Source organism: Amblyomma mixtum, chromosome 6 (assembly GCF_055824585.1).
Source record: "Amblyomma mixtum isolate Tamu chromosome 6, ASM5582458v1, whole genome shotgun sequence".
Lineage (NCBI taxonomy): Eukaryota > Metazoa > Arthropoda > Arachnida > Ixodida > Ixodidae > Amblyomma > Amblyomma mixtum.
In genome coordinates this window covers 24264629-24288478 of record NC_143017.1, presented here as the reverse complement: position 1 = coordinate 24288478, position 23850 = coordinate 24264629, and the positions used below count along the sequence as shown (strand labels likewise).

Below are 23850 nucleotides of genomic sequence, written 5' to 3'. Positions count from 1 at the left end.
GCCATTTCAACTCATCTGTTTCTCGTCGGCGCTCCTCATGCCTGCAGCTAGCGTGACAATATGTCAAAGCATGCCGCTGCAGACATGGTACAAAGAGCCACGCACTGTGGCGCGGGTCAGCCTCGCCGTACACACGTGCACACAGGATGCCGCCTAACGACTGAGTCCATGAGGGGAGTTTGACGTCTCCTGTAATCCCCCGCCATTCGGCGCCTCCCTTCTCCCGCTGGGTTCACTGACCCCTTTCTGTGCGGTTGTACGGAGGGCCTAAGAAAAAGGACTTAATGGGCATTCCCATAAAGCGACCGGATGCAGCAAACAAAACACGGCACCGCGAACTTCACTCCTCCCAACCAAGAATGTCACACAGACACTTGTCAGTGGGACATTAAAGTTCAGCCACGGTGTCCAACAACAAAAGTACATACGCATGCACACACACGTACGTCGGCTGTCCGGTCAGTCCACCAACACGCACACATGCGCCGGCTGTCCGGTCAGTACACCAGCACGCACACATGCGCGCACACAGCGGATATTTCAACCCGCACACACAAGGCCGGAAACCAATCTGCACATTCCAGAATTCACCATGTCAGATAGGTGCCCCAAACTGGCAGAAATAAATTCTAGCCACCTACATCTCGAAACAACACTTGTTTCTTTTGAGCCTTGCCCAGAAGACTGGACCCAACTTCCGAATTATCCGGGAAAACACCGGTTCTAAAGGCTGCCGCCGCCGTCGGATCAATAGAGCACACCTGCTCCTCGCGGGCCACGAAGATTGCTACTGCCCTCGCGTCTGCATTCTCCCCTTTTTTGAGTTTCGCAGTAGGGTCAGGCCTCTCATCAGCTACTTCGCATGCAGTTTTGCATCGAGATTCAAGTAGCCCTAGCTCTTCGTACAACTGCCCACCGACGTTCGCTTCAAAGAAAATCGTGCTGTCACGCCTTCTTTTCTGACAACTACCTTCACCAGCTTGCTTCCCCACTTCTGGCGATGAAGCATACTGTGTCTCCTCCACGTCGATACCCACAGGGACAGACGCATTATCCGAATCCTGCAATTCCTTATCAGCTTCGAAAACTATTGCAGTGATCAAACGCGCATTCCTTCCTTCCTCGGCATCAAATGCAGCCTCATCGCTCGTTGTTAGCTCACAATCTGCTGCAAAAACTTTTGCAGCTACCGAATTGGCCTCAAGCTCTACCGGCGTCTCAGATTTGTCTCGAATTTTGAAATGCTCTTCCAAATCAGCTCTCTCATTTTCTTGATGTAGCCGCTCTCTTTCTATCTGGTCTAACAGCGAGTGCGTCTCAGGTGTCACCAACTTCGCTACACCGTCAGCTACATCTGCTGTCACTGCGCAGAGTGTCAGCTCCGGCTGGCTAACCGATTCATCTTTGGCAGCCAGCTTACCTTCGCCTGAAAAGAGTGTTGCCTCTATTCGTGCCTGCTCTACCTCTTCGTCGAGCATTACAGCTGCCCCAGAGTTTGCGTCAACCTGTTCTGGCCCAATGCTGAACTCCTGTTCACAAACAATGCACTCATGTGCCTCCTGGGTCTGCTTTATCTCAGTTTGCTCTGACAGGCAGAGCTTCACAGGCGCGAACAACGCCCCTATGCCCTCAGCCATCTCTTCTGGCACGGCACACCCGATTGGGCCCTGCTGCCTAAACGCTGCAGCTTTCACACCTATAGCCATTGGCCCACAGGTCACTCTCAATACGGGAACATGCTGTTCTCGCTTCGATTTCGGACAGGCAATCATTAGATGCCCAAATTCCATGCAGTCAAAACATTGAACTGCTGCCAATAACATCCCTCTATCAGATTTCGTTCCCTGGTTGAATTTAGATTGCATCTGTGCAAGTTTTATCCTTTCTAGTTCAATTTCGAGTTTCAACTTGCCAATTTCAAGCAGCTGTTCTGCCTTCCGCTCAGTCTCCAAACATCGCATCATGCCCTCCCGATCGTACCGCACGGCAGCCATCTCCCTTTTCCGTGCTATCATCTATAGCACGAAAACACTACACCGACATGGTGAATTCGGAGGAAGCAGAAAGGTCTCCTACCTCGCAGGTTGCTTTCCTCTGCCACGGTAGTCACGTCGCCCTGAGTGACGACAGCGGGCTCCTTGATGCGGATGAGTTGAGTTGAGCCCCGGCTCTCACAGCAGCTCGCTGACTTGTCCTGCCTCGTTTGACTTGCTGGTCTCCTGGTTCTTCTCTTGAACCTCAACGGGGACGCCTGGTTCCTTCCGCAGCTCACGGACTTGGCACCTCCACGACACGTCGGTCGCCTGGCTCCTTCAGCTCCTCGCCGACTTGAGCCTCCTACGTCCCGTTGACAATGACCAGAAGTCTCCGAAGCTTTCAGCGTCGCTCTGACGCTGACTCACGTTCCTCCTTTAGGACGTACCGCTCTGCAGCTTGTCCACCGACTTGATCCTCCGCCCCTCCATCAGATACCTTGAGCAGGAAGACGTACACTGTAAGAAATGTGTGTGAAATGACAGGCATTTTTACGGAAATTTTCTGTTGTCATACAGAGAATATCTGTTCTGCGCCCTTAACAGAAACACGTTCACGCAAAAGAAAGTAATTTTCTGTTTTTGGAGCCGCAACACGCCCATATCACCGAAAGTTGGTGACGTAAGCACCGCCGTTACACAAAAAAGTGATCCGGAAAACCTTTGCTACTTTTCATCAATCACGTTACATATTTTAAACGTCAAAAAGTTTCTATGCGCAATATTAGCGCGCAGAATGAGAAGCAATACTATTTGCTGCGATCCTGCATTCATCGATTGACGGCATCATGGAGGACGGCATGGACGTGAGCCGGGAGCTAGGATAATACCGGCTTGCTGTGTCCGTGATTTTCACCGATCAGACCGTTCGCACACAAGGTGAGTGGTGCGCATTTTTACCGGCATGAATGATACGCTTTTTGTCGTCTTTTGGGAGTATTGTTGCGGGCTTGTACTGCTGTTGAACAGGGCAGTGAAGATAAATCGCCGGCGGACATTGAGCGTGCCCACCACAGCCGCTTCACCGCCGATGCGTCACTGCTGCTTTACTGTCTCTCACAAAAGGTGCACAGCGCGCGGAAGAGAAAGGAACACATGCGAGAAACACGGAAGAGTGCGATAGTTTGCGGGAAAATGCACAAAGTTTGCTTTGTCTGGAGATATGCACTCCTAAAAGAACCGAGTGAGTAAGCGCGGGAAATTTTAGGCCAGGGAAGTACGCGATTGGTTAGCGGAGGAGGACGTCAAAGAGCGCGGGATTTTCAAATTCGTTTCTCGTCTAAGAAAGGATCATAAGTGTACGTTGTGTCTTTTTATTTTTATTTACGTTTATTCATGCCGGTACAAGTAATGCAGTAATTGTGTTCATTTTGTAAGATTTAACTGATCTTATCTTTGGGCCGAAATAGCGTTGCACGGGTCAACGCAGGCTGAAAAGTTTCTACACAGGCGTTTCAAATGCCGTACTTGCGCTTTCACAGGGAAGTTTTTCAATGGCACTGATGTCATTGGAGCCGACATTCGAGATTTTTGAGCGCCTTCGACACGCGAGCTCAGTCCGTATCCTCCAGTGTCAATCGCATCGCTTCGGCCAGCCCGTGGAATAGGTCAAGGGAGGAGTAACTTTATGAAAGATGGCCAAATTATGCATATTAAAATACAAATTAAAAAGGGGGGGGGGGTGGAATCCTAGGCTGGAGGCGCGAGCCACCGCCCGATACGTAGGGTTAAGCCACTACCATCCATACATCCGCCCGCCCACAACCGTGCCGCGCGTGTCTGCTTGGGCTCTGTGGCTGTTGAATACGATATCTGCTGCTTGCGTTTTTCTGGTGCTTCTTTAGTAAATAGTTCGTGTACTCGCTAAATGGGCGCTTCGAGATAACAGTACACCATTCAGCATTCACTACGCGAGCTCGAACTTTCCGCAGCACTGTTCCGATCACGACGACTGCGCACCTTAGTACCTCGTACTATGTGCTTAAAACGTAGTCATTTACAAACAGTTTGCTCGGTTGCTTGAGATAAAACGCAAGCTGCGCTCTACTTATGTTAAATAATTCCCCTGTGACCTAGTAGTGTGACATTTGAGGGGGCTGGCAGGTGCAACGTTATTCACTACCGGTCTGCCGGATCAACTGCAGTGCTAGGACAGTCTCTTGGCAACACTCGATGGAGGGCCTCTTTTGCTCTTGAGAGGCATTTACACTGTGTTCTTGGGCTGCATTTGACTAAAACGGTGCAGTGTTTATGTATTGTAGATAATCCAGCACTTGTAAATGCCTATGCTGATTTTTAGGGCCTTTATATGTGGTTGACGCTTATTTGTATACACTCCAAAGCATTTCACCACGCATTGTTGGGAAAAATAAGAGCCTGAGCAAGCGCAGAAATGACTTATTTATGCTTATACTCTGCTGCATGCTTATTTGTAACTGGTTTAAAGTTGCAGCTTTCACATGGTGCTACTTTAGTAGACAATTCTTATACGCATTTAATTCCCTCTTATGCCAGTGATCTGCCAGTGATGACGACATCGAGGACATGCCATGTTCTCCTTTAATCATTGCAAAAGGTATAACTCTGTGGTACCGCACTCGGGCGAGCATTCCTGATTTAAAACTTGTTTGTGCAGGAGGCAGTTTCCTTACTGCGAGGCGCTTCACCATATGCATCGACACCCTGCCAGTGATGCACGCAACCAACCCATGCCAGGCTTTCAAGCTCATGTTTTTGGTGCACTTTGCTTTAAATGTGCCTTAAAAGCCTCTGCCTGGAGTTCACACAGCAGTAAGTACCTATCTCGCTTGTTAACTGAGTTGTGGTAACCTTTCTTGTTTTGGTTTTGCCACTTCTCAAATACGCAGTGATAATAAAAGTTATAGGTACATACCACTTTATCATAAGACCTTTTTATGAAAATGCTAACAAAGTGCAAAAGCAATTTTTAAAGAAGTAAGAAAATGTTTGCTGAACCCAGGCAACGAATCAGCTATGGAGTGAAATTTTGCTGCTGCTGCTGCTGCTTGGTTAATGCAGCTGGTAAAATAGCGCTCTGAAAAAATAAATCTGTGGAAAGGAAAGACAGATAAAACTATTTTTTGTGGAGTTGATCTTCAACCACTTCTTCACAGATTATGGCTATACTACCTGCATTGCATGGCGCCCAGTCACTAATATGAAAGGGTTGGAAGGGGTACATGGTACTATATTGCTTCTGAGATTATGTAGCAGTATATGGCTATTTTGGTGTAAGTCATACACGTTGCTTGCTCATAGGGGTCATAGATACTTGTCCAGAGGAGCACAGCACCTGGGGGAGAGGATTTACTGAAGAGTGCATATGTGCATGTAATGCCAGTAACCCTTTTGTGGCCATGTAACTATCCATTGTTTATGGATTGATTTGAATGTGTCGCCATGCAGATTTGATGGATTTGACGTCGTAGATGGTACTTCGCAGAAATTGTCAGCATTCTTTTGCTATTAGTAAGTACGAGGACTTGTGTTCATGTAACTGCGATGAACTTTGTGATGGTTTGATCGCATTTACACTACGGCTGCTGGAGCTTCTTTGATCTTGAGCTCTGGCAGCTGATGTGGTTCTGGCGTTATTTGGAGGGTATGCTATATTTTGTATTTTGTTTTTGTATTTTGTGATGCTTAATCGGTGTTCGGATAGGATAATTGATGAGGATTTAAATATTTGTCCAATGTCTGGTGCTTTTCATTGCTGTATTATGTGGAAACACATTTGTCTTGTAATCTAAGCCAATTTTTAATACTCTGCACTTTAAAATAAAAATTTGAAATATGAACACACTTATAGTGGAGACAACTTATGCTCAGAAGAATAAAGGTTATGTTAACCATTTGTGTTAGAGAAATGGAACAGAAAAAGCAAAGATAGCTTCATAAGTCGCATTGAAGCTGGACTTTCTTCAAGAAGAAATCAGCTGCCTCAAATGAGAGCAAACCTATTTTGATTGCAGCTTTTGAAGTTTCAGTATAGAGTTTTTTTGCTGTGAATAGATCACGTATACTGTACATTACCATTGGCCACTGTGTTTTCCCGTCTGTTCAGTATTCAGAGGATTTTGACTTAGATAGTCGGGGAAACCATGGAAAAGTCAGGGAACTGGAAGAAAGTAGCTTGCTTGACACCCTGGTTTAGTGGCGGGTCATGCATGGTGTTTGTACTTATCATGTCAGTCAACATGACTGGAATCATGGTGTAAGTGTACAAGCCTTTGCAACCACAGTGCTTCATTTTTGCAGCCAATGTTATGAGCACACTAAGTCAATGAGGCTTCCTTGTTCACGTTAGCAGTCATTTTGTGAGTTCTGTCAAAAAATAATCTTCTTTAGCTCCAGCATTTTTTGGAATTGCATTCATCTGCTAAGTCTTTTGTTTATATAACTCACAATGGGGTTATTAAATAGAGCAGTGAAATTTTTGTATGGTGTGCTCTCACTCCTGACTGCGAGAGGAGGCTGTGGCTAAAGGTACGCCGGATGGACCCGTTGCATTTCCTCCCCTTAGTACGTTGGGTAGACCCGGAGCATTTTTTTTCCAAATACATCGGACAAATCGGACTTTTTCAAAGTCCGGCCATTTGATTCTTGCCTGGCAGTCTGCTCGATTTACTCTCATAGTTCTCCTTTGAATTCTATGAGGATTAGTCATACCTTGGGCTCAAGAATGTTTACTCACTGCCCGGAATGGGCCAATTGGTGTATGGCGCACATAATCTGAGAGCTCCATGCAATGAACTGCTTGATCGCATGACAAACACCATGTTCTCCGGTTGCACCGTTCACCACATGTCGTTTGATTAGGGTGTGTGAACTGCAAAATTATTCCTGGCTATTTCCATTCAGCATGGTGCACATGTGTGCTTTTCTGTTGTGCGCTGAAGTCCGCTATGTGAACTTGAAGGTTTGTTTACATGCGACGATCCGCTGTCCCTCAGTCGAAGCTGAGTGCGTTTGCAGGATCAGTGCTCCAAATACACGTGTGGTGTGTGGCATTGGCTGAGAGGGGCCCATTGGCTCATGCTAAGCTCGAACCACTCAACATGTGCAAATTTCCGCCTGAAAGACCAAGCAGCGAGCTAGGCACTTTCCTTGTATTCCCCTCACAAATATCAATGTTGGCCCGGAAGTGGTCTGTACATGCTTCCTGCTTTGTGGTTGCTCCTCCACAATGTTCTTGTGTATTGTGGTGGAGTATCTCTTCGAGTCACCTAGGTCAACGCTGTAAATAAATTCCCCATACTATTGCTTTTGCATTGCTGTGAGGCATAATATAAATATTTTAAAGATGAATATTATATCAGGCCGCCGCGGTGGCTCAGTGGTTATGGTGCTCGGCTGCTGACCCAAAAGACGCGGGTTCGATCCCGGCCGCGGCGGCTGGAATTTCTTTGGAGGAGAAATTCTAGAGGCCCGTGTACTGTGCGATGTCAGTGCACGTTAAAGAACCCCAGGTGGTCGAAATTTCCGGAGCCCTCCACTACGGCGTCTCTCATAGCCTTAGTCGCTTTGGGACATTAAACCCCATGAACCAACCCAACCAACCAATATTATATCTGGTGATAAAAAAGAGCTAGCATTATGTTTCTTATGTAATACGGATAGGTGCATCTAGGAATATGCGTGCTGTGCAGAGCATAGGCGCTCGATCTAGCAAGCATTCTGCTGCGCTTCAGTGCTGGTGATAACTTGCTTAAATTATGAGCAGAGCTGACAGATTACAAGACCAGTGCGAAAGCACCAAGCTGCTGGTGCACGCCGCGTAGCTTGCTGCTTATATATGTGAACTGGTGCGAGCGATGGTAGTGCTATATATATGCACGTGCAACCGGGTGTGAAGACATATATCGGGGATTTTTTGTGAGAGCTGGGTTTGTTTTACTTCATCTGAATGACAGCCGGCGATATAAGAACGGGAAAACTTCCATTTGAAACTCCTCACAAGTCACAATATGTGGCATGCAACTTGCAAATGCTTCGCAGAGAAGAGTGTTCACGCAGCAGTAGTGCACTGGCTGGCAGCATCCACTATCATGTTGGATGAGATTTAGCCATGGGCTGGCAGCTACATCCTCCATACGCTCAGTGAGAATGAACAGTCTTTGAGGTGTATCTTTAGACACTGCAGCGAAAGAAAAGCGGAAATTAGAAAAGCGGAGAGTTTAGCTAGGCTTGTGTTGGATACATTGTGCTGCGGGAAGGACGAAAGAAGAAAAAGATGGAAAAAATTCTTTTTACACTATATGATATATGCAGATGCCTCCAGAGATGCGGAAAAGAGGGAAGTGTGCTTGGTATGCGTCCAATTTCTCATAAACAATGGGCAAGGGCAGATCTCTGAATGACATGCAACTTTTCATTTCCAGCAGTTTGTAGCTTTCATGCCAGTGCCCTTGCATGGAGTGAAGGACCCCATATTTAACTAAGTAATCAGTGATGACAGTTACCAAACAATGCTTTGCCAGTAGCTTCCCAGTCTGTGTGCACAGGCGTATACGGTAGCAGAACAGTCCCTCAAAATACACAGTGATTCACAAGTACCACCTTAAGATGTGTCCCAGCCTCTCAGTAAGTGTAACCCCTGCAACATTGCGACAATGCCAGGTAATTTTGGCAGTATCACGTTGCCTCAGGGACGACCTTACCGCACCTTGTGTGAGCCCTTGCTGAGGCCCATACTTGCAAAGCCTCTCATTATTTCCTTTTGTTTATATTACCTTTTTACATTGCAATTTTTTTTCGGTATTTTTCAGAGGGAAGCCTAATTGTAAAACAAAATTGTGCTTTACAGTACATTACCGCAAGCTGTGCCCTTAGATAGCTGTAGCCTGAAGGGATACTGCAAACCAATAGCGGCACCCGGAAGTCGCCACCACAATGCCACCAAAGGTCACGGTGCACGACTTTGCAAGCAGATAGTACGGTTTAAAATATAGAAAAGCAAAGAGGCTTGCCACTGAAAGATGAGTTTAGTTACATGAACTGAAAATGCTGACACCTTCAGCTCCTCTTCTAAAAGTGCAGGCATAAGCGAAGCATAGATATTATATGTCTGATTAAAATTTCTTTAATAAATCAACCAGTCCAAGGGACATAAATAGAATGGGCATCAAAGTGACACAAGTACTTAAGAAAAACCAGCCAAAAAGACGGGGACAAAGGAGAGACGAGGCACACACAACGACTGGACTATCAACTGTGCTTTATTGAAAAAACAGCCTCCAAGAAAACCCAACAGAGCATGCGCAGCTCAACGTCACCGCAAAACCAGCACAAAAAACAACAACAGCGATCTCGTAAGATAGTCAAACTGCGGTGTCAACGGGACAAGTAACCTAATTCTTTCTGCATCAACGTGATAGAAGCCGTGCTAACACAGTTATCTCCATGATTGCTAATGTCAAATGCTTCGAGGATTTCCCGCTCAACCTTACCCTTGCCTCTACCGAGAAAAGTGACATTGGAAAACAACGGTAGCACCCGCAATCGCGGCAATGGCGAGGCAAGTTTGCTCTGTCAGCCGGGTTGAGAGAGTTATGGTGCTCTCGTAGCCTTTCATTTATACACCGGCCAGTTTGGCCGATGTAAACTTTTTCGCATGTCAGCGGAATCTTATAAACCACCCGTGTCGCACAAGGAACATAGCAGTTTTGATGCCGCGTCGAACAAACAGGTGGTCTAGTTCTGCCACGCGCGACACGTGAACAAAGGCTTGAAAGTTTGCAAGGAGCAGAAAAGATAACATTGACACCTTGTCTTGCAGCAACTTTTTTGATGTTGTGGGAAGCCCCATGCACATAAGGCATCACCTCAAATTTTCTTCTTTCAGCCCTAGTAGGGTCAGCCACCTTTTCGTCACGGCTCTTAATTCTTTGCAGCAACGACTCTGCCACAGCATTCAAAAGCGGTTTTGGGAAACCGGCCTCTTGCAAACGCTTAACCTGGTTGTCGAAACTTGACTTCATGCTATGGTGGCAGCTCATGGCAATCCCTCTCTTGACGACTTTTGAGTGTGCAGACGAGTACGGTAATAAAGCCTTCTCACTGCTAGGTAAAAAACACCAGCATACATGGCCATCGTCACGAAAAGTTAGTTGAAGTTCTAAAAAACGAATCGACTGGTTAGCGGGTAGTTCAAAGGTAAAAGAAAGGGAGCTTGAGCAAGCTTTAAAATCTTCTAAGACATTTTCTACAACCTCATGCAAGAAGTCAGTCGGTGAAAGATTTAACATTATCAAGAAATCGTCAACATATCTAAAAACTTTGCACACTCGTTTGTCAAGAAAAGAGCCTAAAAGTGTGTTGTCAAACTTTGCTAAAAAAATTTTGTAGAACCTCCTTGCATGAGGTTGTAGAAAATGTCTTAGAAGATTTTAAAGCTTGCTCAAGCTCCCTTTCTTTTACCTTTGAACTACCCGCTAACCAGTCGATTCGTTTTTTAGAACTTCAACTAACTTTTCGTGACGATGGCCATGTATGCTGGTGTTTTTTACCTAGCAGTGAGAAGGCTTTATTACCGTACTCGTCTGCACACTCAAAAGTCGTCAAGAGAGGGATTGCCATGAGCTGTTTTCGCAATGCTCTGCAGAAGAGTTGCCACCATAGCATGAAGTCAAGTTTCGACAACCAGGTTAAGCGTTTGCAAGAGGCCGGTTTCCCAAAACCGCTTTTGAATGCTGTGGCAGAGTCGTTGCTGCAAAGAATTAAGAGCCGTGACGAAAAGGTGGCTGACCCTACTAGGGCTGAAAGAAGAAAATTTGAGGTGATGCCTTATGTGCATGGGGCTTCCCACAACATCAAAAAAGTTGCTGCAAGACAAGGTGTCAATGTTATCTTTTCTGCTCCTTGCAAACTTTCAAGCCTTTGTTCACGTGTCGCGCGTGGCAGAACTAGACCACCTGTTTGTTCGACGCGGCATCAAAACTGCTATGTTCCTTGTGCGACACGGGTGGTTTATAAGATTCCGCTGACATGCGAAAAAGTTTACATCGGCCAAACTGGCCGGTGTATAAATGAAAGGCTACGAGAGCACCATAACTCTCTGACTCCGGCTGACGGAGCAAACTTGCCTCGCCATTGCCGCGATTGCGGGTGCTACCCGTTGTTTTCCAATGTCACTTTTCTCGGTAGAGGCAAGCGTAAGGTTGAGCGGGAAATCCTCGAAGCATTTCACATTAGCAATCATGGAGATAACTGTGTTAGCACGGCTTCTATCACGTTGATGCAGAAAGAATTAGGTTACTTGTCCCGTTGACACCGCAGTTTGACTATCTTACGAGATCGCTGTTGTTGTTTTTTGTGCTGGTTTTGCGGTGCCGTTGAGCTGCGCATGCTCTGTTGGGTTTTCTTGGAGGCTGTTTTTTCAATAAAGCACAGTTGATAGTCCAGTCGTTGTGTGTGCCTCGTCTCTCCTTTGTCCCCGTCTTTTTGGCTGGTTTTTCTTAAGTATAATGTACCAACTAACCCAGATTTCAACTCTTCTGACACAAGTAGTATAGTTATTCAAAGAGAAGTGGCAGCAACAAGATCCCAGTAATGAAAGGACTGATAAAGTGCTTATTTGGTAAGAAACAGTCGCATAGAGTGAGCTCCCGACTTATCCAAGAGAGCCAGTTGTTGCTGTTGCAGTGCCCCAGAAGCACTTGCGTTACGGGGAAAAAAAACAATACTCATTAGATGGCGCAGCATGACGCACTTTTCACCAAGGTATCTTTGCCACCATAGTACACATTCCTTTTCTAGTACTCATGAAATTGCTAGCCAGAAGGGAGGCATCAGAGGCAAAAAAGCACTCACTTCAGTCATTTCATTTTCTGTGAAATGCTTGATCACATTCTTCACCATCACGTGAAATATTTTATTCTAATTTGTTTTGCTGCAGTAGTGATCTGCCACATCTGGCACACACCCAAAATGCTCTTTCATGACTCTATCGTATTCACCAAGAAGCTCAGGTAATCGCAGAAAGTTTTCATTGTTTACAGTGAAAAGCTAGAGCAACACTTTCTGTTGGGCAAAGAGCTGCACAGAAGGCGGCAACGTGGATGCTGAACTGCCAACTTTTATATCAGAAGAAACGGGGACAGCTATTTGTGCAGCTTCCTAGCCGTCAGATACACGACGAAAAAAGCTAGGCAAGGTCCATTTGATATGAAAGCTTGTATCACGGAACACCAAAATAAGACAAAAACATACGACAAGCAGATTTTTTTAGGCTGTAAAGACAGGGAATGGGCCAGCAAGAATTTGCGCAGCTGTATCTATGAAGCAGCAAAAATCCAAAGGTTGCGAAGAATGGCCAACAAGAAACATGCCAAAAACCACGATGAAAACAAGTGAAAAAATAAGACATGCTCTTGAAAGTTACAAGTGATAGAAGAGATAAAGAGCTCAGAGGGCAGCAAGTAACAGGCCAAAAAGCTAAAACGTTAAAAGTGATAAAATTTGACAATGAGGAAAAAGACGAAGTGTAAAACCAGGAGCAAGTGGTGAAGGCAAAAAATTAAAAAAAAATACTGCTGAAGGCCCAGGATACACATGATGAGACAAGTGTTGTGTAGCTAAAACCAGGCATTGGATGGCAGGTAGGCTAGTTCTTTTTCTGATAATGAGTAATGCTGCCATCTTGGCATTCACTGTCGGAACTGTAAAATTTTGGAAACAGGACGTTTATCCGAATTTCAAAGAATGGAATTCATAGCGAAGAACAAAAACTCACTGGCTTGTGAAATCATAAAAGCAGGCAAGGTACTGGCAATGAAGGACCAGTGCATAAGGAAACCTTCAGTTTCACTATTTGAAAAAGTACCAGCCTATTTGTCATGCAATACCAGTTTTTATATATGCAACACTTGTCTCACCATGTGCACCCTCGGCCTTCGGTCTTATTTTTTATTTTTTGCCTTCACCACTTCTGGTTTTTGCATTTGGTCTTTGACCTCATTGTCACTCTTGCGACTTTAATCTTTTTAGCCTTTTGCCCTGTTATTCATTGGCCTGTGACGTTTTTATCACTTTTATTGGTTTTAGCTTTCAAGACCATGTCTTGTGCACTTGTTTCCACCCTGGTTTCTTCCATGTTCCTTGTTGGCCATTCTTCACTAACTTTGCTTTTCTGCTGTGTCCTAGAAACAGCTGTGCAGATGCTTACTGGCGTATTCCCTCTGTTTTTTCAGACTAAAAAAACCACTTGTCACATTGTGTCGGGGTATCTCCTCATATGGTTTCACCTTTTTTTGCCATGTGTGCTGACAGGAAACTGTACAAAAGTTGATCATTCAGTGCTTCAGTCCATGTGGTTCTCCTTCTGTGTAGTCTGTTGTCATTTTTTTTGCCCTGGCTCCTCACAGATTGCAAAAAGCCAGTCTGAACAGCCATGAAATATCGTGTATGCTTTTTATCTTGATGAGGTGCTCTAAGACATTCTTGAAGAGTTTCTTCGCTTGTGCCATGATGAGTTCATGCTCCTTGTCAGTGCATTTGCTATGCTTCATTCTTAGACTTGCCTCTGTGCAAGCTTGGTATGGTGCGAAGTGATTTGTCAAATATTCGAGGCTTCTAAGAATCTGTGCCATGTGCCTCCAGTCATTTTCTCCCGTTGCCGCTGGTGATTACATGGGATCCCTGTCAAAGAGCTTGCAGCAGAAACAGAATACCCTGACTTAATAAGTTAAATATCCAGTGTCCACTGAAGACTGTTGTTTTTGAGGTGTCTTTGAGAAACCTTGTTTGGATATATGGTAATGCTCACCTAGGAGAAATTGATTAAAAGGAAAGGATTCCCACTGGAAAATATTAAATAACAGCCATGTTGGACCTCATTTCTTAGATGAAAAATGTTCAAGGAATACATGGTTCTAATGTACCCCACCCCCCTCCTTCAAATCCCCCCTTCCAGTTGCACCCATGAATCTGCCCCTGCAATAACCACTAAAATGTCTTGAATGGTTGTAATATTCGGTCATGGACGGGACCGGCCGGATTTACTTTGGTGTTGTCGTAGTCAACATGTGTTACGTTGGTGTACATATCCGTGAAGCAGCAGAGAAGTGGTATCCAGACTTTTAAGTTGTGCGTTAGTTTCCTAGAACCATGAGCACACTCCACCTGTCCCACTTTTCATGCAATCTCTCTTCTCTGGGTCGCTGTGTTTCACGATACTGGCCTTCCCAGGGCATTTCCGCTTCTTTTGAAACCATTATTTAGCTCATGAAGCTGATGTTTTAGTGTTGCCTGCTCCGCTTTTAATAGTGACTACAAAAAAGCCAGCATAACAAAATTTTGATAGCGTTAAATTGGGTGACAGGAAAATTGAAACCTTTTTCCAGTTGGATATGTGGAACTATGGGCTCACAGTAACTATGGGCTCACAGTCCAAAATCCTGTGAATCTCAAATATGATGATTAGCAAAAAGCCCAGTCTACATTTAGGTCTGTAATTAACGCCTAAAATCAAGCAGTGCTGCTCTGCAGCACTGGGTGCCTAAAAGAACTAGCTATAATGAAATTCTCACAGAGCAGAGCATGCAAAAGGGAGAGAAATGGTGCACACATTATTTCCTACCACCATTAAAGGCAATGCAGCTTGACACAGTCAGATGTGTTCAGATTTAGATAATGCACAGGGCGTGCTGAAGGCAGTATTAAGTTCAAAGATGGAAAGAATCTGCACAACTGAGACGGGACAAGGGCTAAGCAGTGAACTGACAAAGCTCTCTAAGCACAACTGTCCTCCCCTACCCTTTTCCCTTCTGCCTCAGCAGAGCTTACAGGTGGAAAGAATGTCATTTAGATGGTCCTGCCCGCAACAAACGACACCTGAAACTATGCCGCGTCTGTAAGGTGCATGCACCCTTTGCAACCCTCTACAGTAGCAAGTTATGCACTCATTTTGCCATGCTTCAGGCATACATATTGTCTCCCTCATTCTGAAGAGCTCTGGAAATGTCTCTTTCGAAGGTCAAGGGACAGAGGGAAGGCGGGTAGAGGATGGGAGGATGTAGCACGACACCCACAGGGCAACTCAGCATCCCCATTTTGGTGACGTCTTGTGCGATTGCACCGGTCACCCTCCCCTAAGGCTGGCATTGCTCCCACTTGTCGGAGACAGGTTCACTGCTAATGGGAAGTTTGGGTTTTTTCTCTTTTGTATTTTGATTTGCATTCATTTGAGCGTGAACTGTTAGGCAATGCTTCATATTGTGACTATAGCTGGATACAACTGAAGAATGCAGCAGCAAATGCCCCTATGGTGTTGAATGATTCTGACGACTTCATTGTTAATTCCCATGCACTTGCTAATCCATCACACCAGCTGGCAAAGGGAAAGGATAAACCACAAATTAGCCAAAATAACCACAACATCGTAATGGTTGGTTGGTGCCGTCGACTGGAAGACTTCCTTTTTGCGGTATTTGAGCCTACAGTCTTGAATTGTATACTATGTAAGATAACCCATGCATACAGCATTGCATATTGTTGTGGCATATACCTCGCTATGTGTGCCTCAATAAACTGGCTCCTCAGTCAATTACGTGAGGATTGCTGATGAGAGATACAGCATTGTTATTGCTGCATTTGACATGAAGCTTTCTTGATGGGTGCGCTGTAAGCCGCACATATTTCTTCCAAAGTGCATCTGTTGGGGGGAATTTATATGTGGAAGGAGTGAGAAGCCCAGGATGCTGTACAGACACGCTCAGCTGTGTTGACTAGCCTCGAGGACTGCTATGCGCGATAGTGAAAGTACCTTTTCCTTGCAGCCCAGTTCAAACTGAGCATAAGCCAGGATACTGAAAAAGACTGTTAGTACTTGCATTGTTGAGGCCTGCATGTGAGCCGTACTAGCGGCGTATGGGGAAAATGCTACAGCACTGAATATGTGCGACTTCCAGTGCTCAACGAAAAGTTTTATTCGAAGCTATTGCTTAATTTTGTTTTGATTCTGCCTACAGAGAATATTTTGTGTGCATTCTGCATGTGTCTTTAGCTGGGTTATTGCTTGAGGTTGTGGTCAGAAAAGTTTTTTACTCAGGGCAGCAGGCACTTTGCACTATTCTTGGACAGTGGAAGCTGAGTGCAGATTTAAGAGGGTAAGGTCACATTCACGTAACAGCTTGCTCTGCAGCACTAGACCTCATTTTAGACTTGCGTATCACTAGTTGGGCATTAGTAATACAAACAAGCCTCTGCTCAGTTCTGTTAATTCCATCTTCACTAAAATGTGCATATCCCTCGTCATGCATCTGAATCTCTGTAAAGACAAAGCACGTCAATATGTGCGGCAAACTTACTTATTACCTGTCAAAAGATTTTTGCTTACGGCTGTACTTTCGGGTGGCACAAAATAGGCATGCTGATGATTCGGCCTGTGCATACATAGACATTGCTACTCTGGTGTCAGAGAGCGCTTTGAAGGAACATTGAATGGAAACTGAAGTTTGTCGAGAGGCTACTGTCTGATTGCAAGGAGACTGAAATGGTGCTTTTACAAGCTACATAAAATGAAGAAACAAAGTTCAGGTGTTGTCATCATTGCCTCATTTTCTAAGTAGACTGCAATCTACTGACACGTCAGATTTCTGGGTGCAGATAACAAGGCCCTAAGCAGCCCCGCAACTAACTTCCAAATGTGGTCATGAAGTCCTTTTCGGCGTATACATCAGAATTTGAATTTAGTGACCGGCAAATTTCTAAATGTAGTTTTCTCAGAAATAAATGCATTTTTTTCGCTGCCACACTGACATCAACAAAATAGTTTGATTCGGTTTATTGGGGGTTAACGTCCCAAAGCGACTTACGCCATGACGGACGCCGTAGTGAAGGGCTCCGGAAATTTCGACCACCTGGGGTTCTTTAACGTGCACTGAATTCGCACAGCACACGGGCCTCTAGAATTTGGCATTCATCGAAATTCGGCTGCCGCGGCCGGTATCACACCCACGTCTTTCGGGCCAGCAGCCGAGCACCATAACCACTGAGCCACCGCGGCGTGCAACAAATTGGGAAAATGCAGACAGAATGAATTTTTCCCAAGAACAACAGGTTTCATGGAGTTGTTTTTGCATCCCTTTAAAAACTAGTGTTGGAGTTCAGTGAGAAGCTTTCACGCAAGTAACAAAACACTATGGTTGTTAAAAACCTTATTAAAGTGAACATTTAGGAAAGGTTTATTTTGGCTTGAAGTCTGGTTTTGTACTGAGTACTAAAGACTACTGGATATATTCACTAGTGCACACAATGAAACTGAAATGTGGGCTACAAAGGAATTAAATTTTGGGGTAGGTGGAGGGGTGCAGTCTTCTTGCAATGTTTATTATTTCTTTGAAGACAGTATAGATATGCTCACTGTCCGAGGAGTAACAATGTTCTGTCCTTGTTTCAGGACCATTGCAGCTGTGAATCCTGTCCGGGGAACGAAGGCAGAGCACTTGAAGAAGAAGCAACACTGCCCCTCTTCAAAAGTTCCTTCCCTCATAATGCAAGACTTTGACTTTTAACTGTTCTGAAATTTGACAACTTTTTAAATCAATATTTTGTGTACGCTGTGATAAACCAAACAGCCTGTGGCATGACTTATTATGCAGTAGTCACAAGAGTGGATGTACTATGTATAGAGAATCAATGTTACATGGTTACACTGATAAGTCAAACAGCTTGTGGCATGCTTTATGTCCTGTTGCTTCTATCTCACTTCATTTCGTACTAGTGTCAGGCAAGACACAATTTGCTTAAGATGCCTTATTTATGCTTATACTTGCTGTTACACTTCAGTGGCTGGTTGTATGAATTGTAGCACTACTTTCTATCTTGTCTGTGTTACTTTTTTCATTTTAAAGTTATTGTAGTCTCAAGATAAGACGTACTAACTGGAGTGAAAAAATGTTTTGCAGTTAAACTGTGATAAGGCAAACAGCCCATGGCATCCGTTATGTCCTGTTGCTTTCATCTTGCTGCTTAATGCAGCACTAGTCATGAGCAAAGCATATTTTTCCTATACTCTCCTTTTGCGTATTCTTGCCATTAGTTTAGTGACTGGTTGTGTTCATTGTTCAGGTATTATTACTTCGTGTCGTATTCATTGTATTGTATTACTATTTTAGAGTGAATCATGCCATTCTGTATGACAGAAAGGCATAGGTTTCGTTTCTACTTTACTTGCCATTACTGCATATTTTGCATGTTTTTTACTGTATGCCTGTAGTGCAGGCAGGGCATCGTTTCTTTTTTTCTTTGGCCACCCTCCTACCGTTTAACTTAATTCAGTGATGCTGAAAGATATTACTGTATAGTAAAATATCAGCCATGATTGCATTGTTTAACACTGCATATTTTCCAATATTCTTGAATACTCACTTGCCTTTGCTTGTGATTGTTTAAAAGCGGTGAAATATTTTATTCTATTGAAATGTGGCAGCAGTCCTAATGTTCTGTATCTGTTTTTATGTCAGTCATTAAAAGATGATGTGAAAGAAATAAAGTGTGCGAAATGACAGAACATGGAGCTTCACAGAAAATTTCTTAGTCATGAAAAAAAAGCTGTTAAATGACAGAAAATATGGTAAGAGAAAATGGAACATCACAGAATTTTTCTGTTAGCAGCAAATCGAAAAAACCTGTGAAATGACAGAAAAAAGTAAAAAGAAAATTTCTGTCATCCTCACAGACATTTTCTGTTAATTGCCAACAAGAAACCCTGTGAAATGACAGAAAAAGTAAAAACAGAAAACATACAATAACAGAAAATTTCTATCGTCTTAACAGAAATTCTCTGTTAGTCGAAAACAGAAAAGATCTGTAAAATGACAGAAAAAGTAAAAAACCGAAAACATAGCATAACAGAAAATTTCTGGCAGGCCAGCTGCCAGAAAATTTCTGTTTTTTTCAATAAATATTTTTTACAGTGTAGCAAATCCTGTCGCGACTGCGCCAGTTGGATTCTCTCTTGATCTCGTAGAGGGAAATTTAGTTAATGATGATTGTTGTAGGATTCTTGACGTCTTGCAGATTCGTTTTGCTCAATCACATTGCAAGAGGACACTTCTGGAGAGGTTAAACTTTTATAACAATTAAAAGCACAAAGGAGGATACAAGCAAGGAGAAAACATATTTACACTTGACTGGCTCGCAGTTCTAGGTGACGAAACCAGCCCTCGGTCCTGCCGAAGCAGCGGGTTTTAAATCCCATGTCCCCGCCCTCGGTGGGAGAATAACCAATCAAGTACTATACAAACATCCACCCAATAACTTATTGGGGAAAGGAAAATACCACAAATCAGCAGTTGGGGAAAGAATAACACAACCAATGAATGAATGGGGAAAGGAGGTAACTCATCGCGACACTGTACACATATGCACACTTTCCACCATCACGATTTCGGATAATTATGCTTTCCCGCTGCGAGCTTCGCGAACACTCGCTTTCCCAACGTCCGGTTGCCGCCAAGTTCGAGGAACGCCATTTCAACTCATCTGTTTCTCGTCGGCGCTCCTCATGCCTGCAGCTAGCGTGACAATATGTCAAAGCATGCCGCTGCAGACATGGTACAAAGAGCCACGCACTGTGGCGCGGGTCAGCCTCGCCGTACACACGTGCACACAGGATGCCGCCTAACGACTGAGTCCATGAGGGGAGTTTGACGTCTCCTGTAATCCCCCGCCATTCGGCGCCTCCCTTCTCCCGCTGGGTTCACTGACCCCTTTCTGTGCGGTTGTACGGAGGGCCTAAGAAAAAGGACTTAATGGGCATTCCCATAAAGCGACCGGATGCAGCAAACAAAACACGGCACCGCGAACTTCACTGGGACTTTGCGGCACATGGTTAATTTCCCTCATTCGAGCATCGATGATCCATCGAAGGAAGAAAGCTGGCTAAGGACACAAGCATTTAAAGCCGAAATTGAAATTTCGCGGAAAACGACTTTCACCGGCAGATTTCGCTAGTAAACTGCGTTGTGTGTGACTGTTTTTTGCCGCCGATCCCAGAGGTGGGGCTACACAATCAATCATTTGAAAACTGTGATCGCGGGGCCCTTTTTCGGTGTAGACGGGAGCAGAATGAGCCAGGTGGCGAAAAAATTTCCAAATAAAATTTTCTAATTACTTCCTTATTACATATTACAAATCTACTCCACCTTGAGGGATTCCCTTAAACATTTGACCAACACTGTTCCCACTTCGAGTTATTCATCAATTCGCTCACGGCCTAACGTTTCTAACCCTTCCGGCTAGCTGAGATGGCAGGGCGACTGCACTGGTGAAGCGGTGGTCACGGGTTCGAACTTCGGAGCAGGACGAATTTTCCTTTGACTACGAAGTTTCTATCAAAGCTGTACAGCTTTCCTTGGTAGCCTTACGGCTGCGCTTGGGCGGATGCCAATCAGTAATTACTCCCATATTACACTTTTATCTTAAAAAATGCATTTTTTCCTGTTGCATGAACACCAACATAACCAGGAACAGCGACAGAATCTATTTTGACCATGAAATAAGATAGAATGGAGCCGTTTATGCCACAAGTGCAGGTAAAACATGCAATTGCCATTTTCTCTTTGACGATTTCGAAAAGTTCAAGAAATACATTAGGTATCGATTGAGATTTCAGGAAGTGAGTATTATTTCACGACACTAAGCAAGGATTACTTATTTGTATGTGTTTCCCCACGGCTCCATGGTTGGTATTACCGTGTTTTAAGCAGGATTGGCTTAGACGGCATCATTGATACAGATGGCATCACAAATTTTATAGGTGGACCGACGCCAGACAGACTAATGACAGCGAGAATGACTTGGCAGCGTCGAATAGATATGTTTTTTCCTTTATTATTTTTTTAGTTCGGTGTTTAGGCGAGTATAAACTTTAGCAGCCATGCAGACATTCCGGAATGGGGGCATAAAAGATCTTTATGCAAAAATACTGGAAGACACCTATAGCGCATGCGCAGCTACCATAGTCCGCCATAAAGTCAGCAATAAAATGCTAATAACAAAGGGCGCAGGCAGGAAGACACGATCTCGCTAATGCTATTCACCGCTTGTTTAGTGGAGGTATTCAGAGGATTCGATTTGGAACATTTGGGGATAAGAGTTAATCGAGAATACCTAAGTAATCTGCAATTCACTGATAACATTGAACTGCTAAGTCACTGAGATGAACTTCAAAACATGACCAATGAGTTAGACAGGCCGACGAGTAATCTGGGCCTAGAAATGAATATGCGGAAAACTGAAGTAATGTTCAAGAGCCTGGGGAGGAAGAAGCAGTTAACAACTGGTAGCAAGGAGCTATAAGTGGTAGGGGAATACGTCTACTTAGGGCAGGTAGTGACCGCAGATCCAGATCAAGAGTGAGGTAACTATAAGAATAAAAAATGGGGCAGAGCACATTTGGTAGATTCTCTCAGATAATCAATGGCAGTTCCCAAATCATCTCAAGAAAAAAGTATATTATTGCTGTATGTTACCGGTACTCACCTATGGGAAGAATCGTGGAGGTTAACGAGAATCTTTCTACTAATGTTAAGGAGAGCGCAGCGAGCTGTGGAAACAAAATCGATAGGTGCAACGTTGTGAGACATGAATAGGACAGAGTGGGTAGCTTTTTGAGTTATGCAGGTGATGATAGCCTGTGAGAAGCAATTTACTTCCGTCTATATTAGAGGAACGGTTCACCACAAATGATACTTTGGTTTTATAAAGAAAATATCCAGCACGTTTGGTAGGATATGTCGTTCAATGCAAAGCGGCATTCATTTTTTATACAGTCCGACAACACGAGACAACAAAATCAATGCTCCACGCTTTACTAGATCCCTCTACAACAAATTGCAAGCTACTTACATGCTGCACCGAGCTCTGGTCACCACAGTTGGACTCCTGGACAAGCGTATGATCGTTCACTGGCAGCGATTCCAGAAAAAAAATGGAGCCGCTCGAAGTGCGGCCAGTCGATGGCATCAGAACCGGCCGTCCTTCCGGTTTTCAGAAAGCCCCGGCACAAATTGAATATTTTATATGGCACAAGCCTCACTTCAAAAAACAGCCTCAAAAGAAGTGGTTGAAAACTCTCCGGCTGCCATAATGAGACTGGGCTTGCGTGTATACAGTTGGTAAAAAATTTGGTAATGGAGATTCAAGAATCGACTTCTGAATTTTCTCGCTAGCTAATGAGCTCGTATTCGATTGGTAGGATGGAGAAAGTGCGTCCACTAAAAGTTTGTGCACTATGCACGTCTGACATTTTTTTCCGTGAACCCGCATCCCGTAGTTTTTTGTTCCTGAATGTCTGTAGACAGTGAATGGAGGTTATAAGGTGGACGTCGACTGGGCTCGATAAACTGTACCGACGTGGCTTTTTCGCTAGCTTTGACGTGACACTCATTGATGCTGCATAAACCAGTCGGAAGCCAAGGGAATCGTACACCTCGCCATGTAAACACGTGCTACAAAGAACACTGTCATGTCGTCACGTCTCTTTTCTTCTCTCCCCTTCTTTGCGCAAGTGTATTTCATTGCGCAGAATGAACAAACTCGCCGCAAGGAAAGTACTTTTTATACAGAATCGGTGTGACCGTGCACTGATAACGAAAATTGTGGCCATGACCATACGGAGCAAGCACCGGTGACGAAACTGCTTTCACGCCATATCTAGCAAATATTTGGTGCCACATGATACACAGGCTTCCAGATGTGGAAGGTCTGCTCGCGCATATCAGCGGCAGAAACCTGTATGTATCACGTGTGGAGTTTCGGAACACCGAAACATGCTTCGTATTATTCTGGCTGCTACTGTACAATGTAGGACGCCGGCATTGATGTAAATCTCTTGATTATGAAAGAGGAATGGCATTTACCGGTACGTGCGGTAACTTTCGCCCCGGCTAATTGGAGAAGCCTCCGGTGAAGATGTAACACGTAGACCATCCGTTGTAAGCCTAACTGAAGAAGTAAATGGGCGCTAGTTTTGTAGTGAAGACCTACGTATAACCGCAAGAATGTTCTGAAGGTAAAAACAGTCTCTCTCCCTCTCTTATGGCGAAATCCACTGGTGGATCCGAAGCGAAGCGCTCGAATCGCAAAATAGTACTCCAAACCGCCTCGGAGAACAGCGACCGTCGTCGACCATCGGAACGTGCAGAGCGCGCAGCGGAAGTACTCGTTCCGGAATTTGAGGTCTGGTAATTCTGGAGCCAAAATATGCATAAGCAGACGACCAGACGGGGCAAGAATAGCGGTGAGCAAGCACGTCTTTCGCGAGGGAACCGTATTCTGGTGAACCTCGTATTCTGGTGAACCTCGTAGGTAACGAGGCGCACAGTTGTTCTCTAGGTAAGTTCATAAATGAATATATATCGCATGTCTGCAGAGTGCTTACGGTACGGAACGGTTTACGGTGCGACGGTTTACCGACTCGCCCAGTTCATTACTTTAGGGCGCATCGCAGGAGCTTCTGCAAAATGTTTCTCGAAAAATGGTTCGAAGAGGTAATTTTCGTTGTCGCTGCTGCTGTCTGAGTGCTCGGACTCAGATTCTGACGAGCTCTCATCAGACAACGGGAGGACTATTGCCATTCCAAGCGATGCCATAACTGAATCTGTAACCGCTATAATGCAGATGATGGACGACATACGCACACAAAACACGCGCGAAAGAAACAGCACTCAGTGTTGCCTGCTGACATTCCTGGACGCGCTAAAAATAACCAAAATCACATGTTTGTTTTGAAAGTGTCGACATCGCCGACTACAAGTTCCGGTGAGATCCGCTGCTGGTCGGCGGGTCAACC

At 44.6% G+C, this 23850-nt stretch overlaps 1 long non-coding RNA gene across 1 annotated transcript; it reads left to right on the top strand.

Annotated features, from left to right (window-relative positions):
- Window positions 1–2839: 2839 nt before the first annotated feature.
- Window positions 2840–18558, top strand: LOC149338431 (uncharacterized). Its single transcript, XR_016283734.1, has 4 exons — window positions 2840–2912; window positions 4548–4608; window positions 4669–4823; window positions 17452–18558. It is a non-coding gene; the product is annotated as an uncharacterized LOC149338431 (long non-coding RNA).
- Window positions 18559–23850: the final 5292 nt, after the last annotated feature.